Raw genomic sequence first — 11,634 nt, forward strand, 5'->3', positions numbered from 1 at the left:
CTTCACGTTTTCATGATGGATTTCCTTACGATTACGTATATTTCGAAAATAGTTTAGATACTAAAAAACAAAAACAGACACGTGGAGATATTTTCATGATACTTGTCCACTTTATGGGTTTCATTACATTTCCGGTTAGGTTCAATGAACACTTAATGAACGCTTAGAATTTCATAGAGAAGTGGCAACCTAAAATCTCCACATCATCATCAACGGCGCAACAACCGGTATCCGGTCTAGGCCTGCCTTAATAAGGAACTCCAGACATCCCGGTTTTGCGCCGAGATCCACCAATTCGATATCCCTAAAAGCTGTCTGGCGTCCTGACCTACGCCATCGCTCCATCTTAGGCAGGGTCTGCCTCGTCTTCTTTTTCTACCATACATATTGCCCTTATAGACTTTCAGGGTGGGATCATCCTCATCCATACGGATTGAGTGACCCGCCCACCGTAACCTATTGAGCCGGATTTTATCCACAACCGGACGGTCATGGTATCGCTAATAGATTTCGTCATTGTGTAGGCTACGGAATCGTCCATCCTCATGTAGGGGGCCAAAAATTCTTCGGAGGATTCTTCTCTCGAACGCGGCCAAGAGTTCGCAATTTTTCTTGCTAAGAACCCAAGTTTCCGAGGAATACATGAGGACTGGCAAGATCATAGTCTTGTACAGTAAGAGCTTTGACCCTATGGTGAGACGTTTCGAGCGGAACAGTCTTTGTAAGCTGAAGTAGGCTCTGTTGGCTGACAACAACCGTGCGCGGATTTCATCATTTTCACTGTATGATATCTCCCTTTTTATGCATGAGACAGATAATGCCTCGTTGCCAATCGTCAGGCATTGATTCGCTGTCCCATACCTTGAGCACAAATTGATGAACCACTTGGTGTAATTGGTCGCCTCCATATTTAACCGATTCGGCTGTAATTCCATCGGCTCCTGGCAACTTATGATTTTTAAGCCGATGAATTGCACGGACTGTTTCTCCTAAACTTGGTGGTGGCAGTATTTGTCCGTCGGCTTCAGTTGGCGGGACCTCCAACTCGCCGATGTTTTGGTTGTTCAGTAGCTCATCAAAGTACTCAACCCATCGCTCCAATATGCCCATTCTGTCGGAAATCAGATTTCCCTTTTTGTCTAGGCAGGATGAGCATCGAGGTGTATAAGGCTTCATCCTCCTGACTTGTTGGTAAAACTTCCGTGCCTGGTGCGGTTGCTCTCTGTACTTTTCTAGTTCACAGACTTGTTGGTTCTCCCAGGCTTCCTTTTTCCGTCTGTGAAGTCGCTTCTCCGCTCGACGGAGTTCGTGATAAGTCTCTACGCGTGCCCGCGTTCTTTGAGAATGCAACATTACTCGGTATGCGGCATTCTTCCGTTCCGTTGCTAGCTTACATTCATCGTCAAACCAGCCGTTCCGACTCCTTTTGCAACTGGGGCCAAGTATGTTTGTGGCCGTATCCATGATAACGTTCTTCAGGTGATTGTGAAGATCATTTGTTGATACTTCATCTCCAGATCCTCTGTTGATTGCAGTTATTGCGGCATCCATTTCCCTCTTATAGGTGTCGCGGAGTGTTGTGTTGTGGGTGGCTTCAGTGTTCACTCTCACCTGATTGTCAGAGGGGATTCTAGGTGGTATTGTTATTCGAGCTCGAGCACCATGCCAACGAGATAGTGATCCGAGTCTGTATTGGCCCCCCTATATGTTCTGACATTCATCAAGGCTGAGAGGTGGCGGCGTTCGATCAACACGTGGTCAATTTGGTTGAAAGTGGTCCCGTCTGGAGAGGCCCACGTATGTTTGTAAACCAGGTACTTCCAACAACCATTTCGTGTGATCCTGCTAATTGAATAATCCGCAGTCCGTTATCATTTGTTTTTTCGTGTAAGCTATGGGAGCCAACGTATCGCCTGAATACCGGCTCCTTCCCTACTTGGCTGTTAAAATCCCCAAGTATGATTTTGATATCATATCTGGAACAGGCTTCGAGGGTTCGTTCTACTGCCTCGTAGAAGGTATCCTTCTCCGACTCTGCAGTCTCCTCTGTGGGGTCCTGAACGTTACTGAGGCTTATATTTCTAAACTTGCCTCGCAAGCGCAGAGTGCATAGCCGTTCGCTTATTCTTTCAAAGCCGATAACAGCAGGTTTCATTTTTTGGCTGACTAAGAAACCTACTCCGAGCACATAGTTTACTGGATGACCGCTATAATATATGGTATAGTGACTCTTCTCCAGGAAACCGGTCCCTGTCCATCGTATCTCTTGTAACGCTGTTATATCAGCCCTATATTGGGACAGGGTATCGGCTAGCTGCTCATCAGCTTTATCTCTGTACAGGGAGCACACGTTCCATGAGAAAATGCGCAAATCATTAGTCCGGTGTCGTTGCCGAGTTCGTCGTTGTAAAGTCCATCCTGTCCGAGGCTCCTTTCGTGGCTCCATAACATCGGTTTTACGTGTAGGGTTGTCAGCCCTACCCAACCCCCAACCTGGAGGACCAGTTGGTACAATTTGTCCCGTTTTTAGGCGCGGGAGACTCGCCTTCATCCTTCTCCGTCTGCAGCTTTTCGTTACGAAAGAGCTCCCAGCGGTCACCACGTGGAGGTAGAGATAGGGTTTGGTAGTAGAGCTGTTGGTGTTGGTTCAGCAGGCATTTCCCAGGTTTTATGCTCCATCGTGGGTACCAATCAACGTTTCGCCCCGGGACCTATACTACCCTTTGACCATCTAATTGGAAGTCCTTTCGAATGTTGCTAATCATTGAATCCTTTAAGATATTCATTCATACTAGGCAAGTACATTCACCGACTATTTCAGGAGATATTACTGTTTTCAAAATTTTCAAATTCTTCTCCTTCTCATTGTGAAAAGCTTGGTAATTTCTCCCCGTCCTGCTATCGAAGTCCTTTAGCATTTGAATATATGATTGCGACCAAAAGCAATAACACCCAAGTAGGTGCGAATATGGGAATGTTCGAATGGTCATCTGAATTGATATTTGATATCTGATAAGCTGCATCAATCGTGACGCCTCTTTTTAAGGTTTTGTGGAGAACAAAACTTTCTGACATCCGTTCACTCACTATCTGTCAGCTAGTGAATTATCGCCTGTCAGAATGCCTACAATACTTCTGCTTTTCGACAGCAAAACCTTTGCGGTGTACATTGTTGGTTCTGACAGGAAAAGTTTGGTGTATTTAACAGCATTTAGGGTATGCCACCTGTCATTGTGGGAAGTTGGTTCCCAATTTTTGAAGACAACCTTAACCAATGCTGCTGATACTCCAATAGATTGTACCAGTGCTAGCATGGAGGAGATTGTACCCTCTTATGTTAAAGCATTCGAAATTTCATTCTCTGAGAATAACCGCACTTGGCGGTACAGCAATTTCTTTGTCTTTATCCATTAAAGGTCTCATCTCAATGCAGAGCAATCGTCTGTTTTCCACTTAATACCTTCACTGGTTTGCGAGGTTCGGCTTGCATACATTCGATGACTCGAACTGGCATCAAGCCAGTTCTGTTCTCGTCTCTGGCTTTCCTTTCTTCCGCCGTAGTCCCTTCAACAGTGCGAATAGTACTCGTGCTAACGTTCGTATTTCTCTCTCCTTCCTTCTTCCGATTCGTTTATTCCTCCCTACGCTTTCTTTGGATGATTGCTAGTGCCTTTTCGACTTCACTTCATATCTCCTTCGACTTCATCATATGCTCCATGATGCTTTTGGGTGTTAGCGCTCGCCCGTTGTGGCTCATTCCCTTTAAATTGCAACTTTCGTGCATTGAAGTAAAACGTGCTACACTGGAACTGCATATAGTAGAATGGAGCTTACCACTATTGAAATAAATAGACAACACCTCAGTCTTGGGTCACCCTTATTTGGCACCATTCTCGTGAACAAGGCACCGTTAGTTCTTGTACACTCGCCATATAGTTTGAAATTAGGCTTCTGATATATCATTATACCCAAATACTTAGATGCAGGCTAGGAATGTATGGTTTATGTTTCAAAATTACCCTTTACAAATGTGCACTTTCTTTGCTTAGTGATCTTTTCTTCTGCAACCGATAGATCCCTTTTTTCCACCGAGGAGGTAAATCTCAACCCGTCCGAGGAGGCGTGCAGCAACTATCAGTCCAATGTCTTTCTTAACCAGTGGTCGTATCACCATTTTAAAGATTAAGCGTCATTATTCCGCCATAAATAGTTATTCACAAAAGTAAGTCTAGGACATCTGCTTGTGGGATGCCACATGTTTCGATATAATTTCAGCCCTTGATTTGAAATGCATCTCAGACGCCCATTAATTGAGAAGCTGGCAATAACCCGTATCAAACCCTTTGGCCTGCCAAATTTAATAAGGAGCTGAAGTATGTTGATCCACCTCGTGCAATTGGAATCATTTAGCAACATTTTATTCGGTAAATTCCCTGGCACTATGTTGACTACGGTCTACTTGTGAACTTTTAAGAAACACATTTCTTTCTTCTTTCCACCGGAAAAGTAGACAATCCCGTCGCCTTTCCTCCCTGTGCAGGCCCAAAATTAGCGGTGCCAATATTTTGCGTTTCAGGTACGTCATCTTTGCTTGGGGTAAAACTTCAAATATGTCTTGATCCATTAGCCGCATCATAGAAGTTTTCGAAACTATATATTTTGTAAAGCTAAAGACTTCGGTTTCGCCCAGTGCAAAGGAGCTTACTAGGAGGTTTTTAACATGGTTGTTCTTGGGTTTATGGGAAACAAAATAGCAAAGGTACCGGTGACAATTTGTTTTTGTGTCGGGAAATATTCAAGCAAAATTCTAGAGATGCATGGGGACTATTTCTTTTGGAATTTGCCTTATAACGACACAGACAAAAAAGTAAATCAGCTCAGCTTTTTCCCTTGACCTTTTCGAGCCCTGAGAGAAGTAAGACAGAGTGTTTCCATTTCGTTTCGCCTAGAGTGGTAGATCGCGACTTAGAATCGAGAACCCACAGCATACGTTTCTAATATTAGATAGTTACGGAAGTTCTAAAATTTCCTCAAAGTATTGCCTGTTTTTCCTAAAAGGCGACTAGAATAGACACCTGCGACTCTCCAGTAAGTTTCGGAAAGCCAATGGTAAAATGGTGGGACTCTGGGCAACACTTTGCTCCCTCTGGTTCCGCTGTGTTTTTGTATCCTTCCAAGCCTACGAAATTTAGCGTGAATTCGATGTCGAATAAAATAGCCGCCAGTGGCGCCCTCTTGTCCTGGGACTCGATATCAGATTACCACTTACTAACAAAGTTACAGTAGCTCAAAGTTGACTTTACCGTGTAAATTTACTGCATTTCAATACCAATATCAAACTAAAGTGAGTATTCTGACATACTACGTATAAATGGGATAGTTCTGCACTCAAATATATCACAGAAGAATCAAACAAAACCTCTCATACCTGAAGCGCCGAGCTTCCGGTTTCCCCAATTACTACGAAAGATTGATGTCTGAACTTTTCGTACTCAGTTGCAGAACCGACAATTATGAATTTTTGCCGACTCTAACAAACTCAAAATCGAATAAAAGTTGAGTCGAGTACAAGCAAGGCCCTGTCTTAGCTCTTATAGCAAGCAAGTTGGTTATCAGTTGACACTCTCAAGGGCTAGAATTTTACCATCTTCACGTCTAAGGCTCTAGTTTAGGAATGGCGTAGCAACTCCAATTGGCCCTAAGCCGATAGCCCTCCTGAGCTCATCAACTGGGGTTCTATGACGTTAGTTAGATTTTGAGCTAATACTACTGACCATATACTTGCGCGACCACGGGTTTTGCTTGTACTGTATAAAGTAAAAACAATGAAGGGAGAACTATTTTCTAGATTACGTTCTTCTTTTAATTGGTCTAGGAGAAGATGCGTGGTGATAACAGTTTGACGCAACCAGTAGGAGGTATTATGCAAACATAATAAGAGCAATGACGAAATCTATGAGTAATACCATGACCGTCCGGTTGTAGATAAAATCCGGCTCAATAGGTTACGGTGGGCGGGTCACTTAATCCGTATAGATGAGGATGATCCCACCCGGAAAGTCTATAAGGGCAATATCTATGGTAGAAAAAGAAGACGAGGCAGACCCTGCCTAAGATGGAGCGATGGCGTAGGTCAGGACGCCAGACAACTTTTAGGGATATGGAATTGGTGGACCTCGGCACAAAACCGGGATGTCTGGAATTACTTATTAAGGCAGGCCTAGACCGAATACCGGTTGTTGCGCCGTTGATGATGATGATAATAAGAGCAACAATTAGGGGGATACATCCCCCTCATAGATAATAGCTAAAATGATCTTGGAGTGCACTAAAGAGCACCTCGAAACCTCAGAGAGCAAGCTGGTTCTTGCTCCTCCTGCATTGACTGCAGCGTTAAGATCATTCTGGAGCAGTTTCCGGAGTTCAGATCTGCGCTTCACCTGCTCTTCAGCGACAACGACGGCGTGAACAGACATTGTGTTAGAAATTCTGGATTTTGAAAGAGAGGCAAAAAGAGTGGAATTGAAGGTAAACATCACCAAAAGCAAGGTTCTCAGTCTAACATATCACCCCACTTTTCTTATCCGCATCAATGGGTAGAACATCGTGGATGTTGATCAATTGCTCTCTCTATCTTGGTACCGTGATTTCTACCGAAGGTAGCACTGAACTTGATGGCAGGCAACGCATTCACAACGCAAGATCCGCCTATCCTGCTTTTTTAAAATTTTGAAATACAGATACCTCAACACCACCAACAATTTGGGATTCTTTCGCGCCAATATTCTCCAGAAAGGAATAACCACCACACCTAGAATTACTGTAGAGTGGGAGCGTAGGCTTCTCGGAAAGATCTGGGGAGAGGTTCATCCAAGCGGAAACAATGCACACTCCGTTTAGGAGATATTGGCCACCATATAATATTGCATACAATCCAGTCAGTCATACAAAGCAGCACATAAAATGCGGTGTTACAAATTAACAAGAGATAGTCATGGAAGTCAGCGCTGACTGTGAGCTCATAGAAAGCCGGTACAGGGGACATGTCATTCTCGGAGTTGAGTTGATTTTTACCGAACTTCCTAAATTTTTCAAATTGCCTCCTTAGTTCCCTTCTTTGGCGTGACAATCCAATTAGATCAGGACCTGCAAGTGTGTTACAGCACTTCATTCAAGATCGTAAAGGTACTCTACAAGATTGCAGTGCCCTGTACTCCTATTTACAATTAGTATTTCACTGGGAATCTGGAAAACAAGGAGGAGAAAGAGTTTTCAAATTAAAATTGACTGAAAATCTATGTGATCTACTAAGCTAGGAAGTCAGCCTCGATAATCACATTCAGGCGAAACATTTATAAAACATCTCAATGGGTATTTCAAACTAAAACATAAACTTTTGAGCTGCAGTACCATCACAGCACTGATAGAAGCCTTTTTCAAAATCCTAAAAAAGTACAGCCAAAAAGCTTAAGAACCAAAACATCGATACTTTGCTGTGTCAAATGAGACCTAAAAATTTTACTCATGAAATGCTGAAACACATGTCAGAAAAAATTACCTAGAAAGAAACCTGATGCATAAAATTCAATTTTGGAAACTTCAATAAAAATGTTTAACTAGTAGCCGTGTGGTCACTCAGTCAGCATTTGACGTTTCGGTTGCATTATAATTTCAGAATTTGCAGGTCGTTAGCCCACAAATGTGTTTACCTTTTAGCCGCCTAATGCTAAAAGCAGGCAGTACTTTGGTTTTTAACAGCCCCAAATCCGTAAGTTGTTAAAGGTTATCACTTCTTTTCCATGAAGACTGCCAGGTTTTATCAACTTTTATTTGTAGTATATCCTTGGGGTACTCCAAGGATTATAATATACCGTCACTCATAAAGAAATTAATTAAAAATGGAAGGGGAAGGAAGTACCAATAAATAGGCCATATATTATATACCAAGAAGTTCACGGTCAAATGGTGCCCCTGCACCAACCAGTGAATCGGGTTAGAACTACACAGTGAAAGATAGTAGACGGGGGAAGCAAACTGTTCTGAGGAGCTGAACAAACTACCAGGAATCAAATATGACAGCTTTATATAAAATTTAACCTAGAGCTAGTGATCATTAATTTTTCTGCGTGAAATACTGTAAATGCCATTAAATTTACTGTTCATTACTAGCAACAGGATATTAAATAAAGAAGTGATTTACATAAATATTGTGTTACTTTGTACCACAAACAAAGGAGAACAATACCTGACTAGAATACTATGAACTCGAACTGACCTACAGGAAATGTGCATGTGTCCTTGGGAAGTCACGCGATAACTGTAGTACATGAGTAATTTACTCCTGAATTGAGGACATGAAAATATTAAATTAAATGACACCATTCAAACTCTACCTCCATTAGCATATGACCAATTCCTTTTCATTTTAAAAATTTCAAATTAGGAGTGTCTCTGGTTTTACGTGCTGATGCAGTAAAGTAATACACCCCCTTTTTCCCTTTTTGCTATTATGCACAATTCTTTTCCTAGCCATTTCTACCTCGTCTGATGACGGATTTTACGAATCACGAACACTAAGTAGCGTACTATTATGCTAGGACGATTCTTATCTACAACATAATGAAAAAACTCACCGAAATCTCCCGTAACATAGCACACATATGGTATGCCCTTTTTTTACATACAAAGTTTGAATAAATCTACACATGTCAGAAATTCAGGACATCTAGAAACCACCTTTGCAAAACATTAAACTTTTTGATTTCTTAAAAAATTAATTTATATTCCGTTTGTTTTCCGTGTATTTCTCGGCAGAATTTTTATTTCGAAGGATGGTAGTATTTTAGATATATTGAGAGGGGTTGGTTTGGAAATTAACGGAGGTTAGCTAAAACCCGTCGTCTTCATTAATGTTTGCCACTCCTGCTAGTATACCGGATATGCTTCCATAATCAGCTCATGCTTGTATGTAAGATTTTAATACTTTGCTATTATGCAATACTACATCTAACAATATACCACAAACGAGATGATCCAGCTTTCCCAACAGATCCACATGTTCCTTGTGTCGTGAAAAACAATCCGGACCAAGGTGAAACCGATTCAGGCACTTGAAATTTCAAAATTAAATTGATTATCCTAATTTGCCTGAATGTCTATTCCAGGCCCTTAACAAAAGGAAATACTCTCTTTCCTCTCCCATTTTGACAGGCCGCCTCGAAACCCAATTCATAATTAATAAATTCATAATAATAATTGCTCAAGTTGAAGAAATAAGCCAGATTGTCAGCCAGTAAGCCACGGTAGAACTCAAATTTATCACTGTAGAATTAAGCGTTGAAGGTACTTCCTCACGGAGTTCTAAACATTAAGTTAGTTAAACAGTGGACCATCTGCTTTTCAAGCGCGTAAAACCATGACTCCGTTTCCGTTTTCGAACATATATATCTTTAAACTCCTAGTGTTTAGCATACAAACCTATATCCGAACATTATACCTTCACGTTACACTAATTTTTAATCCCTAAGGTGCACAGACTCGAAAAATCTGCAATCGATTAACTTAGAACCTAGCCTCGGAACCGCTATTAACGGAAGTAAATTTGTATATGGATTTCGCGGCAATCATTAAGTAGCTTTTAGTTAACAAAATACTCTTGCTAAACGTATATTTCTATTGGCTTCTAAGATGTCAGACTGTTCACTTTGACACGTCATCAATTTTACACAGGCGACGTCGTAAGGTTTTAAAATCACTGTCTAGCGTGTCAATCCACCACTGTTTCGTTCGACTGTTCAGTCCCATCGTCTTGAACAGCTTGGCCATCTTAGCTAGGAATTGCCATTAGCACAGAGTACATGACCATAACATCGATGGCACTTCTCTCGTAATTTCTCCATCATGGTTGAAACGCTGTTTCGACTGGGAATGCCCCCTTTCTGATTTAACATGATCACTTCTTATAGCATTTCATGTTTCCTCGACGATTGTCACCATCAGCAGCGCATTTTTACTTTTTCTGAATCACCAGCATTTGAATTGCCTATCTCTTCTCAAACTTAAACACGGAGGTCACCCACAATAAGATACTTCACAGCCGTCACTTTACTGGTTTTCAAATCGAGCAGATGCTTAAGGCTCCTTTCACACGTATACCGTTCCATTCAATTCAGTTCGTTTTCAATTCAATTTTGGCCGCTGCCGGGCAAAACGGCGTTTCAGCTTCAATTCGGTGCCTACTCGATACCTAATTGAAACACCGAATGCTCCCATGACACCAATAGGTTTTACTTTCACTTCCTGGTGGCGACCTAAAAAGAACCCAAAACGAACCGAACCGAATGGAACCGTATACGTGGGAAACGAGCCTAAGGTATCTTTCCCGGCAATCTGTCGATCTGTAGCACGAAATAAATTTAAAGATCAGCTAAAACCAAAAGGATCTTCAGAACCGATCATCAAATCGTTCGACTTTCTTTAACAGGTTCTCGGTGAACTCCCCTGTAGTAGCAGGGAATTGTGTAGTTCTCAAGGTTCGAAACACTTTCCTAGCCTTGTTCATTCTTCAGCTGAAGCAGAGATTTTTAAAACAATTGGTTGAATTCAATTATTTTATTTAGAACTAAGAATAGAATATAAGCGAAAATGAAATATTATGAGTTATCGATATATGCGGTTCGGGAGTTTAGCTCAGACTAATTTAAAGAAAAATGCAAGCAAAAATTTTGATTACAATTACATAGACTTCAAGTTGTATGTGTAAAGAAAAGAGAAAATATTACAATAGGCAAGTATCAAAAAGAATTCAACATCCTCCCGCCGCCAAGTTAATTAATTAATTTACTTCTAATGGAAATAAATGCTGAATCGATCTCTTCAAGAGAACTCCATTATGAAGACGCAGCTCGCATGAACGGATTCGGTTGTCTCGGTCGACAAATACCCTTTCAATGGTCGCCAGCTTCCAAAAAAGCCGTGGAATAGAAGAGTCGTGTACTATCACAACATCGCCGACTTTCAATTCACGTGTGAATTTTGTAGGCCCATGATGCGCTAACCGAAGTAATTGAACATATTCCGTCCGAAATCGTTTAAAAAATGAATCTGCGAAGCGAAATCGTGCCTTCCACTTAGCACGAATGTTTTTGTCGGCTTCTTGAAACGAAGCTGTTGTTAAGCTTGAAGGGAAAGTGCCGAGCAAAAAATGAGCAGGCGTTAAAGGAGAGAGGTCGCGTTCGTTGTCACTAACATAGGTAAGTGGTCGAGCGTTAATCACGAATTCCGCTTCAGTTAAGTAAGTATATAGCTGGTCAAAAGTTAACGTAGATCGCTGAATCGCTACCTTTAAAACGTCTTTAACGCTTCGTACCAATCTCTCCCAAAAACCGCCCCACCAGGCAGCTCTTTCCACAATGAAACGCCATTTGACATTGTTTTCTGCTAAATAGTTGTGGAAAGTTTCAGATTGTATCGTCGTCCTCAACTGTTGAAACTCCAATGTCGTTCTTTTAAAAGTTTTTGCGTTGTCCGAATATATAACGTTAGGTACACCTCGTCTGGCAAAGAATCGCCGTAATGCTAGCACACAAGACTCTGTGGTCAGATCTGGCGTCAATTCTAAATGCACGGCTCGTA

The 11,634-nt window shown here is 41.6% G+C and overlaps 1 protein-coding gene across 1 annotated transcript in view; it reads left to right on the forward strand.

The window, feature by feature from the left end:
- The window catches only part of LOC119657917 (D(1A) dopamine receptor), a 251,021-nt gene that overhangs the window by 138,781 nt on the left and 100,606 nt on the right, over nucleotides 1-11,634 (forward strand). The gene's annotated exons all lie outside the window — the stretch shown is intronic.

Source organism: Hermetia illucens, chromosome 5 (assembly GCF_905115235.1).
Source record: "Hermetia illucens chromosome 5, iHerIll2.2.curated.20191125, whole genome shotgun sequence".
In the NCBI taxonomy this organism is placed as follows: domain Eukaryota; kingdom Metazoa; phylum Arthropoda; class Insecta; order Diptera; family Stratiomyidae; genus Hermetia; species Hermetia illucens.